At 35.4% G+C, this 20,499-nt stretch overlaps 1 pseudogene; it reads right to left on the bottom strand.

The window, feature by feature from the left end:
* Positions 1 to 5,862: 5,862 nt before the first annotated feature.
* Positions 5,863 to 7,356, bottom strand: LOC113351490 (annotated as a pseudogene).
* Positions 7,357 to 20,499: the final 13,143 nt, after the last annotated feature.

The following is a 20,499-nucleotide window of genomic DNA, read 5'->3' as shown; positions in this document are numbered from 1 at the left end:
GCCCCCGCTACTGTGGATCTACGTGAAGCTTGGAGAGATAACCAGTCTAAATAAGTTTGTATATCCATTAATACCAACCTGGAGAGATTAAACCTTTTTGCATCTATCTAATCAAATGAGAAGCTTCCATATCAACGTTTTTGCCGTGACTATCTTCATGTTCACTGTGAACAACTTGTTTTACATGAACTTCCTCCTGAACCTTAGAAACATCTTGTCAGTTCAAATTATGATGTTTTTTCAGTTAATTTATTTGGAACTGGACAAAATTGGATACGGGTTTTTACTCAAATCATAATTCATTCATCTTGTAAGATTTGTGCCCACTGATATATCTAAGTGAACAATACTTATTACTTTGGTTAGGATTGATGGCTGACCTCCTAGTCATATAGAATCACAGATGATATACCTAACACATTACATAACCAGTCTAATGAAGTTTCTATATCCATTAACATTAACCCTGTAACATCGATGTTAATGGATCAAAAGCCAAGAGTCTAGGATCCTGGTAAATAACAAAATAAATTGTTCAAAAGCCAATACTGAGTTGAACCTCTGTACCATACCTTTACAGAACGTTACTCCTTTTCTCATTGACTAGGTTTTGGAAAATGATTTTTATTGAATAATATTGTTCGTTACATATCCATTTTCCGCAAATAAAAGAAAAACTATAAAAAAAGAAAAGAAAAAAAAAGGATAACAAGGAAGGTAATAATAAAAGACAAACTCTCTAATCAAAAGAAAAGATGACAAGACCCTCTAATTGGAGAAAGACTACCAATTAGTTCCTCTCAGTAATATATTTTTTTAGAAGTCGAAGAACTCGATGGACCCCTTTGATTCTCAATATCACTCCTCTTCTTCATCTTTCATCCACCACCGTTGCCCCAATCTCTATGCAGATACTTGTAAGAAGCAACACAAAACAAACATACAACCAAATTATAAATTTTTTGGAGAACTTCTTTGATCTAAAAAGAGTTACAGAGAGACCTAAGAATCCACCAAAGATGTCCTCTAGTAGACCAGTGTCTTCTTCAGCTTCAAAAGAGGAAGCAACAGTACTTATAACGCCAATAAAACAAAAACATATAAAAGCATAGAGATCGGTGTTATTAATCTTTGATAGCAAACCAACAAGGGAATCAGTGAGAGCACAAGAGACAAAGTCGATAACACCAGAAATTCTTAAAGTTTTTTTTGGGTATCATCACGATAACCCAAACAGTACCTAAAAACCCTTTGAGGATACTTACCTTCATGAAAATAAACAGTTAATAGAAAATAACTTGTAACTAGTTGAACCATCTGCCTTGTTACTAATTTGATCTATTATATAATAATCTAATTACAAGTTATTTGATTTCTGTGAAAAATATTTGATTGATTAATCAATCAAAGAAAAAAGAGGTGTTACCTGACTCAGTGAATCAAGCAATCTCATTTTCTTTTTTGCCCGTGAATTAGTGATGCTGCAGAGAGACAAAAAAAAAACGATCAATTTGGTGAAGTGGTGGACCAGTGGTGATGTTTATGGAGAGGGATTATTCGGTCATGGAGGCGTAGATAGAGAAGTGATACTGAGCAACAAAAAAAGAAGAAGAGAGAAGTGAACCTTCGTTTAAATGGATTATAATAAGGTCTTTTACGATCTACTGTCCTTGGTAAAAAAAAATCTACCGTCCTAAATACTCTTTCCGTCTCCAAACACAACTTTTCTTACCTACACCAAATGCGGGTTGGATCTACAACACATTATTAGCTGTTGGATTTAACATCTCTTTGTGGTTAAATAGGTGACTATCTATGTTAGTACATTAGTTGTTAACTGATGCTCAAGAAAAAAAAAAAAAAAAAAAAAAAAAAAAAAAAACTGGAAATAGTTGGGAACTCTTGCGAGAGATGCATGATTCCATTTGGGTTGGTCATCTAGGCATGGAACGGACGCATGCTTTGATAGCTCGTTCCTATTATTGACATAAGATGGAAGAATATGTTGAGTTGTATGTGAAGACATGCATAGTGTGTCAACTGGATAAGACGGAAAGGATAAGTGTAGCAGGATTGCTACATCCTTTGACGATTCCAGACAAGCCATGGCAGTGCTTGTAGATGGACTTTATCAATGAGCTGCCGAAGGTGCAAGGCTTTAGATCGATAATGGTCGTCGTTTATCGCTTTTCGAAGTATGCTACATTCATTCCCTGTCCCCATTCTTGTAATGCAGATGCAACGGATTTCTTCATCAAGAATTTAGTGAAGTATTGGGGACTTCCTCAAGATATTGTGAGTGATAGAGACTCACGGTTTACAGGCAGATTTTGGATTGTTATTTTCGGATTGCTTGGGTCTGAACTAAAGTTTTCTACTATAAATCATCCCCAAACCGATGGTCATACGGAGAGGATTAATGCATTGTTCTAAGAGTATTTGCGACATTATGTGACTGCAAGCCAGGGAAATTGGGTGTCGTTATGGGATACAACCCAATTTTGTTACAATTTGCACAAGAGTTCATCAACAGAGTTGAGTCCTTTTGAGTTAGCAACAAGACATCAAACCATTAACCCCTAATGAGGTGCTAAAGGCTAAGAAGCAAGGATCCTTTCTAGCAGCATATCGCTATGCAAGGAATAAAACGGAGATGACTGAGCAAGCGCATGACACTTTATCCAAGGCAATGAGAAGGATGAAGAAATATGTTGATTTACGTCGTAGAGATGTGAAATTTGAGGTGGGAGATATGGTGTTGTTGAATCTAACACCCCAAATTTGGAAGAAGATTTCTAACAAGACAGTGCATAAAGGCCTAATTCCAAGATATGATGGTCCTTTTGAAGTGATGAAAAGAGTTGATAAGGTGGCTTACAGACTCGTTTTGCGGAACATTCCCACTTTTCATGTTAGCTTCATGAAAAAGTACCATCGTAATTTGCTAGACACTTCGAAAAAACAAGATAAGCGTGCACCACCAATAATCAGAACACAATTCGACAAGAAAGTTGAGCCTATACTTTATGATCGAGTCGAGGGGCAAAAAAATAATAATGTGAGAACTTATTATTTGGTAAAGTGGCATATGGTTTACCAGACTCCGAGGCTTCTTGGGAGAAGGATACTACATTGTGGGAATTTGAAGAACAAATTCATACTTACCTGCAACAAAAAGAATCAACGAGGGAGTTGATTTCAGCTGGTGGGGGAGGTCTATGATCGAGTGGTCAAGCGGCCTAGTAATAATGTGAAACAGTTGTGCATTATTGGCAACATGGCATAGGCCAGAAAGGATGGGATGCATTCAGAGTTGCAACTAGCAAAGGCACGGGCCAACCATGGTTTAGACATGACAAAAGATGCGAGATTAGCATCAAGAGGTTCTAAATGAGTTTGTCATGTAACCTATATACATGTAGCATGCAGGCATGCAAGCAAGACTTGCATTAGCACACTTTCATCATTGGGAGAATGATGCTCAACAATGGTTGCGACTTTGGATGGCCAAAGCTATCTTTGCGCAACAAGGATGGATGACATGTGCCGGGCACATCGCCTTGACGGTTACACGGAAGGGATATTTTCTTTATGCTTTTTAAGGCTAGAAACTGTTTGTTTGGCTTTAGGAGAGTAGTTGGGAAAGTTGGCATGGTTGGCCAACTGCCTTATGTAAAGTAAATCTGTAACTGCCTGAAAGTAATTTGTATATAGTTTTGTAAGACTATATAATCCTGATCTTGTGAAGGGATTGGGTGTCTGGAACAAGAAGAGTTGTGTAACTCTAAGTGTGCAGTAATAATAAGGCTTCGGCCAGGATTAAAACTAAGTTATGTTGGTACATTTGTCCTTTGTTTTGGATTATTGTTTTATGCATCAAGCGGAGTGTGTGTGATGGTTTGTTGGCTTGAAAAGATTGTGAATGGAATCTCTGTTTAGTATGGGCTGAATAGAGTTTTGTCCAAGAAGAGAAGAAATTGGCTAAGTGTGAGTTGGCTGAATTATGATATGGAGCATAGTGTCATTGTCAAGGTTGGCTGTTGTATTTGGGTTGTGCGAACATGTGACAAAATATATTATCCAAGATATGAAAAGTTCGGTCATCTAAAGTTGTCATTTTTTTTGGACAATCAACATATTTCAATTCATTCAAATCAAAATAGTGATTACGTCTTCGCTTATAAGAATAACAAAAACATCAAAATATAAGATAATCAAGACCCTAATACAAGTAAGGATATCAATTACAAGTAGATCGCGAAGAGAAAGAGCAATAAACTGCAAAGATATCCAATTTATTTATTTTTATGTACAAGGGAGAGATGATGGTGTATATGGAAGTAATTTCCGACCATTTTTTATCAGAATGTATTCTTCTTCGGTAAGAGATGGTCCTAAAACAAATGAGTAATTTTCCCGTAAATTGTCGATCCATAGAAACACGGATGCGAATTGAAAGCGATGTCGTGATGAACCGTCGATGTTTTTATATCGAGATTAGCAAGCCACGAACCGGGCATTAAAATTCGAAGAACTTTCTCTACAACGATGAAGAAAAATCGCCCCAAAACATCGAAGAAATATATTAAAAGACACCAGAAATGATGTAAAGACATTTTATTCTTTACCTACAACCAAAAACTTTAAAAGGAAAACGAATTTTGGTCAGATCTGGTCCAAAAGGACCAAATCTGGGTAAGAAAGCTCTAAGGTTTTTTTTTCTTCGAAGTTGTCAGATTTTCTAGCTTTCTCTATCAAGTCCTTTAGTCAGGTTTTGCCCGAAGAAATAAAAGCTACATGTGAAAAACACCTAATAAATTCGATAGCTTTGAAGACGTGTTGCACATCTACAAAGGATAGGAAAAACATCCAGTATATCTGAACTCATTGAATACAAGCAGCGGCTTAGAGTTGTTCAAGGAACTTTCTCGTTTTGATGGTGAGAAACCTTTGAAATTCCCAGGGCCGATGTGATCCAAGGTGTGCTCATATTTCAAAATTGGGATGCAAGATCATTTTGGTTACCGAATTTGAAACATATGTAAATATAACTAATATCTAGCATTCACTATCTGATATATTTGAAATATATAGTCCCATCAATGGTACTAAAATAATAGATTTGATAACAAAATAAATTAATACATTCAGTTTTTTATTAAAAAAGAAATAATATTTATGTATTACTCGCATGAGATTTTCGAATTCAGCCTTTAATTATACAAATTACAAATACACGATTTCAAAGTATCTGGGGTCTCTCTTCCGAGCACATCATATTTAAAATATTTGGATGGAAGAACAAATAAATTCAATTTGTTATTGTATGAGTTATTTCTAATTACTTCAACAATTAAAAAAAAATTCTCTAATTATGGCACATTTCAAAATAATTTTTGTAACATATTCATTTTCGGTATTAGTCTTGTCACTGACATTTCAACTTACCAAGTAAAATATATTCGTTTATTATTCTCACAACACTTTACAAATTATCGTCTACCTAAAGGCAAACTATTTTATTTTCATAAAAATCACTCACAACATAACACCAAAAAAAATAAAAAAAAAATAAATAAATAAACCATTTATCCTAAAACTTATGGCAAAAAAAAAAAGCAAAGCCGACTGCCCTTTACGTTGAGGGAGAGAACTTAAAGCAAAGCAATAATGATAAGCCCACTAAAATATGGGAAAACCGGCCCACAACGAATGCGATTACAAAGAAAAGCAAATAATTTGCATAAATAATTCCACAAGACATGTAAACAACAGCTCTATAAAATGACCTGGGTCCTCCTTATTAGTGCAGCAAAATCCCTACATGCAAGAATAAGTTCTCCGGATTTTGCTTCCATCCTATCATCCGGCGGCAGTGGCTTTCGTAAGAGAAGTGAATGTAACTTGAGGACACAAGAGTGAGGATCCTAGTTCAACCTTAAATGAGTCGTACCGGATAAATAACTCCACCACCAAAAGCCTTGAAAGTTGAAAACAACACCACGAGATTCTTCCCTGCACACTGTTTGTCATCCGCTGTTGGATCTTCAGTCTCAGGTCCATTAGACCACACCACATACTTTAAGAGTTTCTCTCCCTCAACTCCTACAAACCTGTCCGCTACAAATTCTTCAGCTCTCTCAAAGACCTTAGGATCTTTGGTCACGATCGGCTGATACCCAAACAGCATCTCCCCTTGTTTAACTTCAAACGTTGATTCGTGGCTCTCTATTACCAAGTCTGTCTTGGCTTTAGCATACTGATAAGGCGCCGCTGGATCTAACCTCAGAACTTCATAAATCACTGACTTCACCAGTGGCATTTCTTCAATTGCTTTCATCGTTACCTTTCCTTCACTGGACTTTACTGCTGATCTTATCTCGTCTATTAATTGCTTTTGTATCTTTAAATTTAAGCGACTGATCCATTTTATGATGTTTGGGAAATGAGCCTTCATCGCGGTGAAGGAATTAAAGCACACAAAAAAGAGAAGGTTATGGCAGACTTCGTCTCTTTTTATACCCATCTTCTCACCTTCATCGAGAATCCCACCTCCATTTGTGTAGAAGAAATTGTATAGCTCCTGATAATCGCGCTTTACAAAACATGGAGGCAGACGAATGGTGAGAAAGAGAGGATCTTCGATAAAACAGGGTAACCCTACCGGAGCAATAGAAGCTACTGTGAACGAAAACCATGGAATGATTCTCGATGGTGCTTCGTCACCGAGCTCTGTGGCAGCCGGGTTTGTTGAGAGCCAGGAACGAGCTAGGAAGTTAAAACATGCCTTTTCATTTAGACCAGTACCAGTTGGAGCATCAAAGTTAACCTTACCTTTGGCAGCAAGGTTACTCTCAAGAGTGTCAAACATTTCACCAAAACTTCTTCTGAACTCTGGGATGGTAAATTCACTACGTTAATGAATGAGGGAGAGAAATAGTTGTTTGAGCTTGGAATGATTAGGTTCAGATGGATCGAGATAGGAAAGAACTCTGTATCCACCAGTCAGTTCGGTGGAAGGCATGTACGTACCAGTGAAAATATTTTTCTTCTCGACCTTGGAGACATCGAAAAGGATCGGAAAGCTCTTGGAATCAAGAAGGACAACCACCTTAGAGTTTGATGAAATGAAGGGACCGGGTGGCATATTGGCTCGAAACACGGTGGATTGATATTTTTGCATTCGAGACGTGAAGTATTTTTCAGGACCTTGACAGTAGAAAAAGCTAAACCGGTCAAATAAAGGAGCAAAAAAGGGAGTCCATAATCACCTGGGATCTTTCGCAGTCCTTGGCCAGTGCTCCTACTTGTCGATGATACTGCAGGGTCATCAAGGAGAGGGGATTTGGCAGACATGGATGGATAGCTTAATCTAAAAAAGAGTCGAGGATGAATTAGTATACTGAGTTTGCAAACAGACTGATTAACGGAAAATGGGTCATTTGTCAAAATATTTTTAAATCACGGTTCAAATGGACGACTAAAAATAGTTTGGGTGAAATGGCCAAAAAAAAAATAGTAAGGATTAAACCGGGTTTCATCCTAGCTTAAATTTAAAAAATAGCAAGGATGAAACTGGATACATCCTGTGTAAATTAAAAATAAGAAAAAATATTTGAAAATGGGCACGATGAAATTGGTTACATCATGCCTATTTTTACATTTTTGTCCATTTAACCAGTATCAAAATCTAACTGTCAATTTCACCCAGGAATTGTTGATTTTGATCTATTTAACCAATTTTGTGATTGATTAAGCAATGGTAATCCTGTCCATAATTAGCCATTATGTTTGTCCATTTATATAGAGTGTAACAATATTTAATTATTCTTTTTCTATAGTGTTAGATTTTTTAGGGTCACATAAATCATCTACATGACTTTAACTAACAGGCTAATAAGAGTTGTTTGCAACTAACAACAAGTAATTTTCTTTTATGGAAAATGGGTCATTTGTCCAAATATTTTTAAATCACGGTTTAAATGGACGAGTAAAAAATATTTTGGGTGAAATGGCAAAAAAAAAAAAGTAAGATGAAACTGATTTCATCCTAGCTTAAATTTAAAAAATAGCAAGGATGAAACTGGATACATCCTGTGTAAATTAAAAATAAGAAAAAATATTTGAAAATGGGCACGATGAAATTGGTTACATCATGCCTATTTTTACATTTTTGTCCATTTAACCAGTATCAAAATCTAACTGTCCATTTCACCCAGGAATTGTTGATTTTGATCTATTTAACCAATTTTGTGATTGATTAAGCAATGGTAATCCTGTCCATAATTAGCCATTATGTTTGTCCTTTTATATAGAGTGTAACAATATTTAATTATTCTTTTTCTATAGTGCTAGATTTTTTAGGGTCACATAAATCATCTACATGACTTTAACTAACAGGCTAATAAGAGTTGTTTGCAACTAACAGCAAGTAATTTTCTTTTACGGAAAATGGGTCATTTGTCCAAATATTTTTAAATCATGGTTTAAATGGACGAGTAAAAAATATTTTGGGTGAAATGGCAAAAAAAAAGTAAGATGAAACTGATTTCATCCTAGCTTAATTTAAAAAATAGCAAGGATGAAATTGGATACATCCTGTATAAATTAAAAATAAGAAAAAATATTTGAAAATGGGCACGATGAAACTGGTTACATCCTGCCTATTTTTACATTTTTGTCCATTTAAACAATATCAAAATCTAACTGTCCATTTCATCCAGGAATTGTTGATTTTGATCTTTTTAACCAATTTTATGTTTTTTTTATTTAATAACAAGCAATTTTCATTTAGGTCACTGAAGATCAGTTGGAGACTAGTCCCAGTGTTCCCACTAGAGAAAGGCAGGACAATCTTCGGCTAGGTCGATTGAGAGGGTGAGATATCTAAAAGGCCCGAGTAACATCCAGACAGGCTGGTTCTTGTAAATGTAGCTTGTACCTCTCGTGCTAACATTAAGAGAAAGGGGTTTATAGTGTTTAAGTCAGCAGCAAGTGGTCGGAACTTTATTAGTTATTTCTGAGCGGTTTATTTGATGCTGTTGTTAAGGATGAGATACTTGGAGGTACTATTAAACCCTCATAAGATTATTAACTTTATTAGTTATTTTTTTGTTGATTATGTATGTTATTCATGGTTGGAAATGGCTTTAATTTACTGTAATGTAGCTTAATACTAGCATTTATGTTAATTCCCAAGGCTTCAAGTGCTTACTGTTTAGTGTGCCAATGATTTAGAACAAGATTGTGTCACTTTTTTTTTCTCTGTGCATAACTATCACGAAAATGCTGGAACTCGACTCTATGTTGTGAAAGGCACCCTAGGCGCACGAGTCACCAAGGGGTGCCTAGTCAATAAAACGCCTTAGGCACGAAGATGTGTACATTTTTTCTTCTTTTTTTTTTCTAATATTTTCACGCGCGCCTAAGGCGCTAGGCGAAGGGCTTGGCACCTTGCCTCGCCATGCGCCTATCACAACATACTCTCGACTTGAACTTGGAACTAGGAAGTTTAAAGATGAATGGTTTGGGATTTTTTGGCTTTTGCACGTCTTCTGGGTGCTAATCTGTAATCATCAATAAAAGTGCTGGAAATTGATTGAGGAAACCTTAAAATGACTATTCATTCTCGATAAAAAAGAAATGTGGATTTTTCATTTTTTTCTTCAAAAATGGCAGAATTTCAGTCAAAATCCCAGAATGACTATTGTGTTGGATGCTCGAAAGCAATTAGAATAGTTTTCAGAGTTTCTACTCTTTCTCTTTGGTTTGAGTGCTAAAAAAGATGTAAGGAATAAGATACTATAAACTCTTTAAATCTTGTATTGACGGTTTTTGTGGAAATCGACTCAAAATAATATACATTATGTTGCTTGATGTGGAAGAGATTAATTAGTATTTGTTGAAGATTAAACCAAGATATAATTTGTGAAAGCAACTAGTAGAAGTTGATGCTGTTAAGAGGAAGCAACTTAGAGAAATTGACATGATATTGTGGAAGCAACTAGGTAGAGTTGCTACTGTCTGACTGAAAGCAACAAGTGGAAGTTGGTGTCATCTATAGAAACAATCAGTAGGAGATATTACGCGTTATTGTGAACATGTAGTAAACTTGAGAAACAAGTTTGCCAGTTTTAAAGTTTGGTTACGTATATTATTTTACATATAGAGTTTAGAATATTCTAGAAGAGTCTTGTTTTAGAATTTGATTTGTTAGGAAAGAGTCTTTGCTTGAGAGTCAAGTTTTTAAGCTATAAATAGGTTGTTAAGACATGAGTTTATTTACATCAATACAAGAGATTTGTTTTAGTTACGAATTGTGTTCATTAAGTCTTTGATATCATATTTTCTACATTTGGTATCATAGAACTGGTATCAGATTCTAGGGCCGTGGGTATGAGTTGTTGATTAAGAAGATGACATCAAGTTTAAGTTCAATTAAGGTGTCGGTGTTTGAAGGAAAAAACTTTGAATACTGGAGGTTACAAATGGAAAATATTTTCATATATCAAGAAGTATGGGATATTGTAAAAGATGGTTATGCTGAACCAACAGAAGGAGCTGTTTTAACGGAAGAACAACAAACTGCTTTAGCAGCAAACAAGAATAACAATTCTAAATTAACTTATATTCTTCATCAAGGAGTTCATGAATCTCTCATGGATAGAGTTATCTACATTAAGCAAGCTAAAGCAGCATGGGATGGATTGGTAAACTATTACAAAGGTTCTGACAAAGTCAAAAAAGTTAGGTTACAAACTCTGAAGTGTAAGTATGAACTGTTACAGATGGATTCATCTGAAACAATATTAGAATTCTTCTCAAAGACATTGAATCTTGTCAATGAGATGAAAGTTAATGGTGATATTATTGAAGATTCAGCAATTGTTGAAAAGATTTTAAGAAGCTTACCTTAGAAATTTGAAGCAAAAGTAACTGCTATTGAGGAGTGTAACACTGCTGCAACTATGTCACTCAATGAGTTATTAGGTTCATTACAGGCTTATGAGCAGACATGAAAAAACAGCTGCTGCAAAACCAGTAGAAGAAGCTCTACAAAGTCAAGTCACATGGAGTAAAAAACAAGGAAACTCAAGTTCTGGAGGAAGACCTAACAATGGAGGTTATCAAGGAAGAAATAATACTGGAAGAAGACCTAATAATGGAGGTTATCAAGGAAGAAAACCAATAGATTTATCAAAGGTGTAGTGTTATAATTGTGGAATTTTTGGACACTTTTCTACTACATGTATAAAACCTACAAGGACAACTGCTAATAATTACAAATCAAACTTCAAGGAAAACATAGTAGAAGAAGAAGAAAAAGAAGAAGATGAAGTGAAAGATGAGAATATGTTGCTAGCTTGTCACACAGCTGAAGAACAACTTCATCAGAAGTGGTATTTAGATACAGGTTGCAGTGATCACATGTGTGGAAGAAAAGATCTATTTGATAACCTTGATGAATCCATAAGATCAACTGTTAAGTTTGGTAATAATTCTACCATTCCAGTTATGGGAAAAGGAAGAATTGGAATAGTTCTTAAGAATGGTATAAAAACATATATCATGGATGTATTCTATGTACCAGGTTTACATTAGAACTTGTTGAGTATGGGACAATTATCAGAAAGAGGTTATTCTATGAACATATTCAATGGAGTGTGTTCAATAAGAGATAGATATAGAAGACTCATTACAAGAGTACAAATGACGAAGAACAGATTGTTTTCTTTGAATATTCAATATCAAAGTGCAAGCTGTTATAGTACATATGAAAGCAACCAAAGTTGGTTGTGGCACAAGAGAATGGGTCATCTAAATTTTAACAGTTTACAAGCTTTGTCTAAGAAGGAGATGGTGACAGGTCTACCCATTATAGAGCTTCCAGAGTCAAGGTGTGAAAATTGTATCTTTGGCAAGCAATACAGAGATTCATTCCCAGTGAACAAAGCTAGAAGAGCAGAACAACAGTTGGAGATTGTACACAGTGATCTGTGTGGTCCTATTGAAGTAACATCACATGGAGGTAATAATTATTTCATAACTTTCATTGATGATTTTAGTAGAAAAGCTTGGGTGTATCTACTTACACAGAAAAGTGATGATTTTCATGCTTTTAGAAGCTTTAAAGCATATGCTGAGAAGCAGATTGGAAAGAATATCAAGATACTAAGAACTGATAGAGGAACAGAATATACAGTTGTTGATAGTTTTATGGAAGAACATGGAATTGTACATCAATTAACATCTAGATATACACCTCAACAGAATGATGTTGCAGAAAGAAAGAATAGAACAATAATGGAGATGGCAAGAACTATAAGAAGAACAAAAGATTTACCAAAGAACTTCTAGAGTTATGCAGTTGATACAACAGTGTATTTACTTAATAGATGTCCAACAAATAGTTTGAATGATAAAACACCAGAAGAAGCCTGGAGAGGTGCAAGACCAAGTGTAAGACATCTGAGAGTTTTTGGGTGCATTGCTTATGCACATGTACCTAAAGAACTTAGAAATAAGCTAGATGATAAGAGTGAAAAGTGTATTCTTGTTGGTTATAGTTTAGTTCCCAAAGGATATAAACTTTTCAATCCTGTAACAGGGAAAATAGTTATTAGTAGAGATCTAATTTTTGATGAAGACTCTCAGTGGAATTGGAATGCAACCAGCTCAACAAGAGAAAATGTCAGAACAGTTCCAATAGCAGTTGAAGAACAAGTAAATACTCAAGATGAAGTTATTAAACAACAAGAAGAAAGAAGAGCTGAAGAGGTAAGAACTGATGTGATACCACAACAAGAGACTGCAATACCAAGAAGAAAATATGTTATACCAGCAAGAATGAAAGATTATGTGATAACAAGAGATGATGATACTGATGAAGAGGAGATTAATTTTGCTTTATATGGAGATTTTGATCCTGTTGTTTATGAAGAATCCTCTAAAGATAATGGATGGGTACAAGCAATGGAATCTGAGATAAACTCAATAAAGAAGAACAATACATGGGAACTTACAGAACTTCTAGAAGGAAAGAAAGCAATGGGAGTCAAATGGATTCACAAGACAAAGTACAAATAAGATGGTGAAGTTGATAAATTGAAAGCAAGGTTAGTTGCTAAAGGATATAGAAAAAAACAAGGAATAGACTATTCTGAAATCTTTACACCAGTTGCAAGCACTGCGGGAAAAATATACATCTACAACTGGAGATTTACAACACTTCGCTATACATCGTAGAAAGTCTTATGTTTTACAACTGGTTTCAAAGGAAGAGTTGTCGTATATCATCACTACCAACCCTTAGGAACAAGGGGTTGCGCTAAGAAAACAAACGACAACTCCTTTAGCAAAACTGTTGTGACGACATTTAGGTATAACAACTTTGTTTCATAATTGTAGTGACTTAGCCTATCACAATTCTCACAAGTGTTGTTGAAGAACACAAAAATATGATAATGAAAAATACGTTAGAGGGGAGATTCGAACATGAACCTAATGCATGGATGTCTAGCTCATCAACCATCCTTACAGTTCACAAGTTTAGGTTTTTTTTTGTAATAGAAACGTATAACAACACTTATAAGTGTTGTTGAAGTTAAAATATAGAATGTGGGAAAAAATGAGGTTTGGGGGATTCGACGGCCAGGTTTCGATCTTGGATCCGGGTACGCACACAATATGCAGAAATATGATTTTTTTAATGTTTCGTAGAATATCTCGAAGTTGACGAATTTGAGGTGTGTTTTAGGTTTAGGGGAATATTCTAATGGAATCTTATCTGTAGATGTGTGAATTCATCGTTCTTATGGAGTTTCCGACTTATAATAGTCCACTTGCGGCCATCTTTCGAGGTCGGAGCCTGGTTCAGTGTTGAATTTGTGGTGTGTATAAGGTCTCGGGGAATATCCAGATAGAATCTTACCTGTAGATGGGTGAATGCATCGTTCTTACGAAGTTCCCAACTTATAATACTCCATTCGCAGCCAGGTTTCAATCTCGGATCCAGGTCCAGTATCGAAGTTGACGGATTTATGGTGTATTTTAGGTTTTGGGGAATATTCTGATGGAATCTTATCTGTATATCGGTGAATTCATCGTTCTTATAAAGTTTTCGACTTATAATAGTCCACTCGCGACCAACTATCGAGCTCAGAGCGTGGTTCAGTGTCTAATTTGTGGTGTGTTTAAGGTTTCGGAGAATATTCCGATGAAATCTTACTTGTAGATGGGTGGATTCATCGTTCTTACGCAGTTTCCGACTTATTGTAGTCTACTCGCGGCCAGGTTTTGAGCTCGTAGCCAGGTTCAATGTCGAAGTTAACAAATTTGTGGTGTGTTTAAGGTTTCGGAGAATATTCCGATGGAATCTTAGCTGTAGATGAATGAATTCATCGTTCTTAGGAAGTTCAAACCGACATTGAGCTTCAAATTTATCGATTCGATGATGTATCATGCTATGTTTGAAGTCAGAACTCTCCCAGAGCTTCATGATTCATAGTTTCTATGTCGTTATACCATATTTGAAGTTCAAATCGATACCGAGCTTTATATTTATCGATTTCGATGATGTATCATGCTAAGTCTGAAGTCAGAACCCTCCCAGAGATTCTTGGTTCATAGTTTCTATGCAGTTATACCATATTTGAAGTTTGAATCGACTTTGAGCTTCATATTTATCGATTTCGATGATATATCATGCTACGTTAGAAGTCAGAACTCTCCCGGAACTTCATGATTCATAGTTTCTCTGTCGTTATACCATAATTGGAGTTCGAATCGACTCTAAGCTTCATATTTATCGATTTCGATGATATATCATGCTACGCTTAAAGTCAGAACTCTCCCGGAGCTTACAGAAAAGTGATGATTTTCATGCTTTTAGAAGCTTTAAAGCATATGCTGAGAAGCAGATTGGAAAGAATATCAAGATACTAAGAACTGATAGAGGAACAGAATATACAGTTGTTGATAGTTTTATGGAAGAACATGGAATTGTACATCAATTAACATCTAGATATACACCTCAACAGAATGATGTTGCAGAAAGAAAGAATAGAACAATAATGGAGATGGCAAGAACTATAAGAAGAACAAAAGATTTACCAAAGAACTTCTAGAGTTATGCAGTTGATACAACAGTGTATTTACTTAATAGATGTCCAACAAATAGTTTGAATGATAAAACACCAGAAGAAGCCTGGAGAGGTGCAAGACCAAGTGTAAGACATCTGAGAGTTTTTGGGTGCATTGCTTATGCACATGTACCTAAAGAACTTAGAAATAAGCTAGATGATAAGAGTGAAAAGTGTATTCTTGTTGGTTATAGTTTAGTTCCCAAAGGATATAAACTTTTCAATCCTGTAACAGGGAAAATAGTTATTAGTAGAGATCTAATTTTTGATGAAGACTCTCAGTGGAATTGGAATGCAACCAGCTCAACAAGAGAAAATGTCAGAACAGTTCCAATAGCAGTTGAAGAACAAGTAAATACTCAAGATGAAGTTATTAAACAACAAGAAGAAAGAAGAGCTGAAGAGGTAAGAACTGATGTGATACCACAACAAGAGACTGCAATACCAAGAAGAAAATATGTTATACCAGCAAGAATGAAAGATTATGTGATAACAAGAGATGATGATACTGATGAAGAGGAGATTAATTTTGCTTTATATGGAGATTTTGATCCTGTTGTTTATGAAGAATCCTCTAAAGATAATGGATGGGTACAAGCAATGGAATCTGAGATAAACTCAATAAAGAAGAACAATACATGGGAACTTACAGAACTTCTAGAAGGAAAGAAAGCAATGGGAGTCAAATGGATTCACAAGACAAAGTACAAATAAGATGGTGAAGTTGATAAATTGAAAGCAAGGTTAGTTGCTAAAGGATATAGAAAAAAACAAGGAATAGACTATTCTGAAATCTTTACACCAGTTGCAAGCACTGCGGGAAAAATATACATCTACAACTGGAGATTTACAACACTTCGCTATACATCGTAGAAAGTCTTATGTTTTACAACTGGTTTCAAAGGAAGAGTTGTCGTATATCATCACTACCAACCCTTAGGAACAAGGGGTTGCGCTAAGAAAACAAACGACAACTCCTTTAGCAAAACTGTTGTGACGACATTTAGGTATAACAACTTTGTTTCATAATTGTAGTGACTTAGCCTATCACAATTCTCACAAGTGTTGTTGAAGAACACAAAAATATGATAATGAAAAATACGTTAGAGGGGAGATTCGAACATGAACCTAATGCATGGATGTCTAGCTCATCAACCATCCTTACAGTTCACAAGTTTAGGTTTTTTTTTGTAATAGAAACGTATAACAACACTTATAAGTGTTGTTGAAGTTAAAATATAGAATGTGGGAAAAAATGAGGTTTGGGGGATTCGACGGCCAGGTTTCGATCTTGGATCCGGGTACGCACACAATATGCAGAAATATGATTTTTTTAATGTTTCGTAGAATATCTCGAAGTTGACGAATTTGAGGTGTGTTTTAGGTTTAGGGGAATATTCTAATGGAATCTTATCTGTAGATGTGTGAATTCATCGTTCTTATGGAGTTTCCGACTTATAATAGTCCACTTGCGGCCATCTTTCGAGGTCGGAGCCTGGTTCAGTGTTGAATTTGTGGTGTGTATAAGGTCTCGGGGAATATCCAGATAGAATCTTACCTGTAGATGGGTGAATGCATCGTTCTTACGAAGTTCCCAACTTATAATACTCCATTCGCAGCCAGGTTTCAATCTCGGATCCAGGTCCAGTATCGAAGTTGACGGATTTATGGTGTATTTTAGGTTTTGGGGAATATTCTGATGGAATCTTATCTGTATATCGGTGAATTCATCGTTCTTATAAAGTTTTCGACTTATAATAGTCCACTCGCGACCAACTATCGAGCTCAGAGCGTGGTTCAGTGTCTAATTTGTGGTGTGTTTAAGGTTTCGGAGAATATTCCGATGAAATCTTACTTGTAGATGGGTGGATTCATCGTTCTTACGCAGTTTCCGACTTATTGTAGTCTACTCGCGGCCAGGTTTTGAGCTCGTAGCCAGGTTCAATGTCGAAGTTAACAAATTTGTGGTGTGTTTAAGGTTTCGGAGAATATTCCGATGGAATCTTAGCTGTAGATGAATGAATTCATCGTTCTTAGGAAGTTCAAACCGACATTGAGCTTCAAATTTATCGATTCGATGATGTATCATGCTAAGTTTGAAGTCAGAACTCTCCCAGAGCTTCATGATTCATAGTTTCTATGTCGTTATACCATATTTGAAGTTCAAATCGATACCGAGCTTTATATTTATCGATTTCGATGATGTATCATGCTAAGTCTGAAGTCAGAACCCTCCCAGAGATTCTTGGTTCATAGTTTCTATGCAGTTATACCATATTTGAAGTTTGAATCGACTTTGAGCTTCATATTTATCGATTTCGATGATATATCATGCTACGTTAGAAGTCAGAACTCTCCCGGAACTTCATGATTCATAGTTTCTCTGTCGTTATACCATAATTGGAGTTCGAATCGACTCTAAGCTTCATATTTATCGATTTCGATGATATATCATGCTACGCTTAAAGTCAGAACTCTCCCGGAGCTTCATGATTCATAGTTTCTATGTCGTTATACCATATTTTAAGTTTAAATCGACTCTGAGATTTATATTTATTATTTCTAACCCTAGTTAAAATAAACCGAAAGCAAAAAAATAAAGCACAAAAACACAAATCGAAATCACAAAAAAAGAACAAAAAAACACACAAAGAGCTTCATATTTATCGATTTCAATGGTGTATCCTGAGAACCCGAGTCTTCCAGTGTGAACTAAAGCTACTTCATGACATGTATGGATAGTCGAAATTACTTCACGACTTATGTGACTAGTCGAAATTTAATCCGGAAGCACATAGAGAAAACACAAAGAAACACACAAAGAAAACACACTTTCCTTGATCCTTATGACAGTCTCAAATCAAATCTCCACCGTCCAAAGATATCCCTAATCCGTATGACCATATTTAAATCAAATCTTGTACGTTTAAAGATAGGTATATAGAAGATCAAAAGAAAATTTCTCACAGTTTCTTCATTTTCCTCTCTTATCTTCGTCTCTAACCTTATCTTCCGCCTCCCTTGCAAAAGAAAACCCTAACTCACCATAGAATCTATTTCTCGATCACTCTCTTATGTAAAAAAACTTACGGAAGTTGTAGATCGGTTCTTTCAAATTGCAATGGCTTCTTTGAAACTCATTTTCTCTTCTTATTCTCTTTTCTTCTTTCTTCTTTTTCGTTCTTCTTCTCTGCTCTTCTTCAGTTGAAAATCGAGAGGTGAAATTGAGGTATGGCTTGAGGAAAATTAAATCTTGAGGATGTATAAAAGAAGAAGGAGAATATTGAGTCCTGTTATGAATCGAAAACTAGGGTTTTCTTTGTGAATCGTTGAGTTAGAAATTGGGAAATTAAAGATGGGTTTAGTGAATACAATATTATGAGGAAGAATTAGTGATTGATTTGTGAGTTTTAATGTAGAGTAAAAAACCTAGGGTTTCTGTTCTTCCCCAAATAGATATGAAATTGAAAATTAAGGTTTTAGGGGAAGAATTAGAGATGGGTATGTTTGATTTGAAAATTTTATTCATGTTGTGAAGATGTTAAGAAATAAATTGAATAAGGTGATGTTGATGTTGAATCGAATTAGAGGCCGTGGTGGTGGTGGTAGATGCAGAGGAGGCGGCAGAGGAGGAGGTCGTGGTGGTGGTAGTTAGCTAAGGAATTCTGCATTGAACTTGTTGCCGCATTGCCACTTCCACAGGTAAAAAGCTTACTTAAATTTGCAATACTTTTCTCACTTTTCGCTAAGTTAACCAAATATTTTGTTGAAGATATTACTTTGGGATGTAATTTCAAATCTAAGCGATGTAACAATGACGAGCACAAAAAATGTACTTCGTTTCAGCATTATATTTTGGTACTACTGTTAGGATTTGGGAATGCTATTCTAGTTGATTAGAATTTCTTTCTAACGATAATTGGGCATATTTGCTTTCTACTTTGAATGGATCTTAATGGATACTCACAGATATCTGTGGAGTTTGTACGATTTTCCAACACATATAAAAATGTTTGAGAGGTTTTACTGGATTTACTTTTTCTGTCCAATATTTCATTTGTTTGAGAGGTTTTACTGGATCTTAAGCCGAGATTGAATACATTTAAAACAAAGGTGCACTATTTCTGAATCATCTCATCTAATACATAGTGGCCCTTCGTTTTTTGATTCAGGAAAAAGCAAAGCTAGCGCTAAGCTAAAGGAAGAACATATCTGAGAAGAGATGTGCACTACAGTGAGAGACATACTGAACGAAATGGATGTTAATACTTTGATTAGTTCTTGCAATGGCATTTTTTGTTTCTTTTAAGCAGTGCATACATCCTACCATTTACCTCGATGAAGTGGATGATTCATAGTTTCTATGTCGTTATACCATATTTTAAGTTTAAATCGACTCTGAGATTTATATTTATTATTTCTAACCCTAGTTAAAATAAACCGAAAGCAAAAAAATAAAGCACAAAAACACAAATCGAAATCACAAAAAAAGAACAAAAAAACACACAAAGAGCTTCATATTTATCGATTTCAATGGTGTATCCTGAGAACCCGAGTCTTCCAGTGTGAACTAAAGCTACTTCATGACATGTATGGATAGTCGAAATTACTTCACGACTTATGTGACTAGTCGAAATTTAATCCGGAAGCACATAGAGAAAACACAAAGAAACACACAAAGAAAACACACTTTCCTTGATCCTTATGACAGTCTCAAATCAAATCTCCACCGTCCAAAGATATCCCTAATCCGTATGACCATATTTAAATCAAATCTTGTACGTTTAAAGATAGGTATATAGAAGATCAAAAGAAAATTTCTCACAGTTTCTTCATTTTCCTCTCTTATCTTCGTCTCTAACCTTATCTTCCGCCTCCCTTGCAAAAGAAAACCCTAACTCACCATAGAATCTATTTCTCGATCACTCTCTTATGTAAAAAAACTTACGGAAGTTGTAGATCGGTTCTTTCAAATTGCAATGGCTTCTTTGAAACTCATTTTCTCTTCTTATTCTCTTTTCTTCTTTCTTCTTTTTCGTTCTTCTTCTCTGCTCTTCTTCAGTTGAAAATCGAGAGGTGAAATTGAGGTATGGCTTGAGGAAAATTAAATCTTGAGGATGTATAAAAGAAGAAGGAGAATATTGAGTCCTGTTATGAATCGAAAACTAGGGTTTTCTTTGTGAATCGTTGAGTTAGAAATTGGGAAATTAAAGATGGGTTTAGTGAATACAATATTATGAGGAAGAATTAGTGATTGATTTGTGAGTTTTAATGTAGAGTAAAAAACCTAGGGTTTCTGTTCTTCCCCAAATAGATATGAAATTGAAAATTAAGGTTTTAGGGGAAGAATTAGAGATGG

The sequence above is a fragment of the Papaver somniferum genome, chromosome 2 (genome assembly GCF_003573695.1).
Source record: "Papaver somniferum cultivar HN1 chromosome 2, ASM357369v1, whole genome shotgun sequence".
Classification (NCBI taxonomy): Eukaryota; Viridiplantae; Streptophyta; class Magnoliopsida; order Ranunculales; family Papaveraceae; genus Papaver; species Papaver somniferum.
The sequence above is the reverse complement of the archived record's forward strand: the minus strand, read 5'-3'. Positions and strand labels throughout refer to the sequence as shown.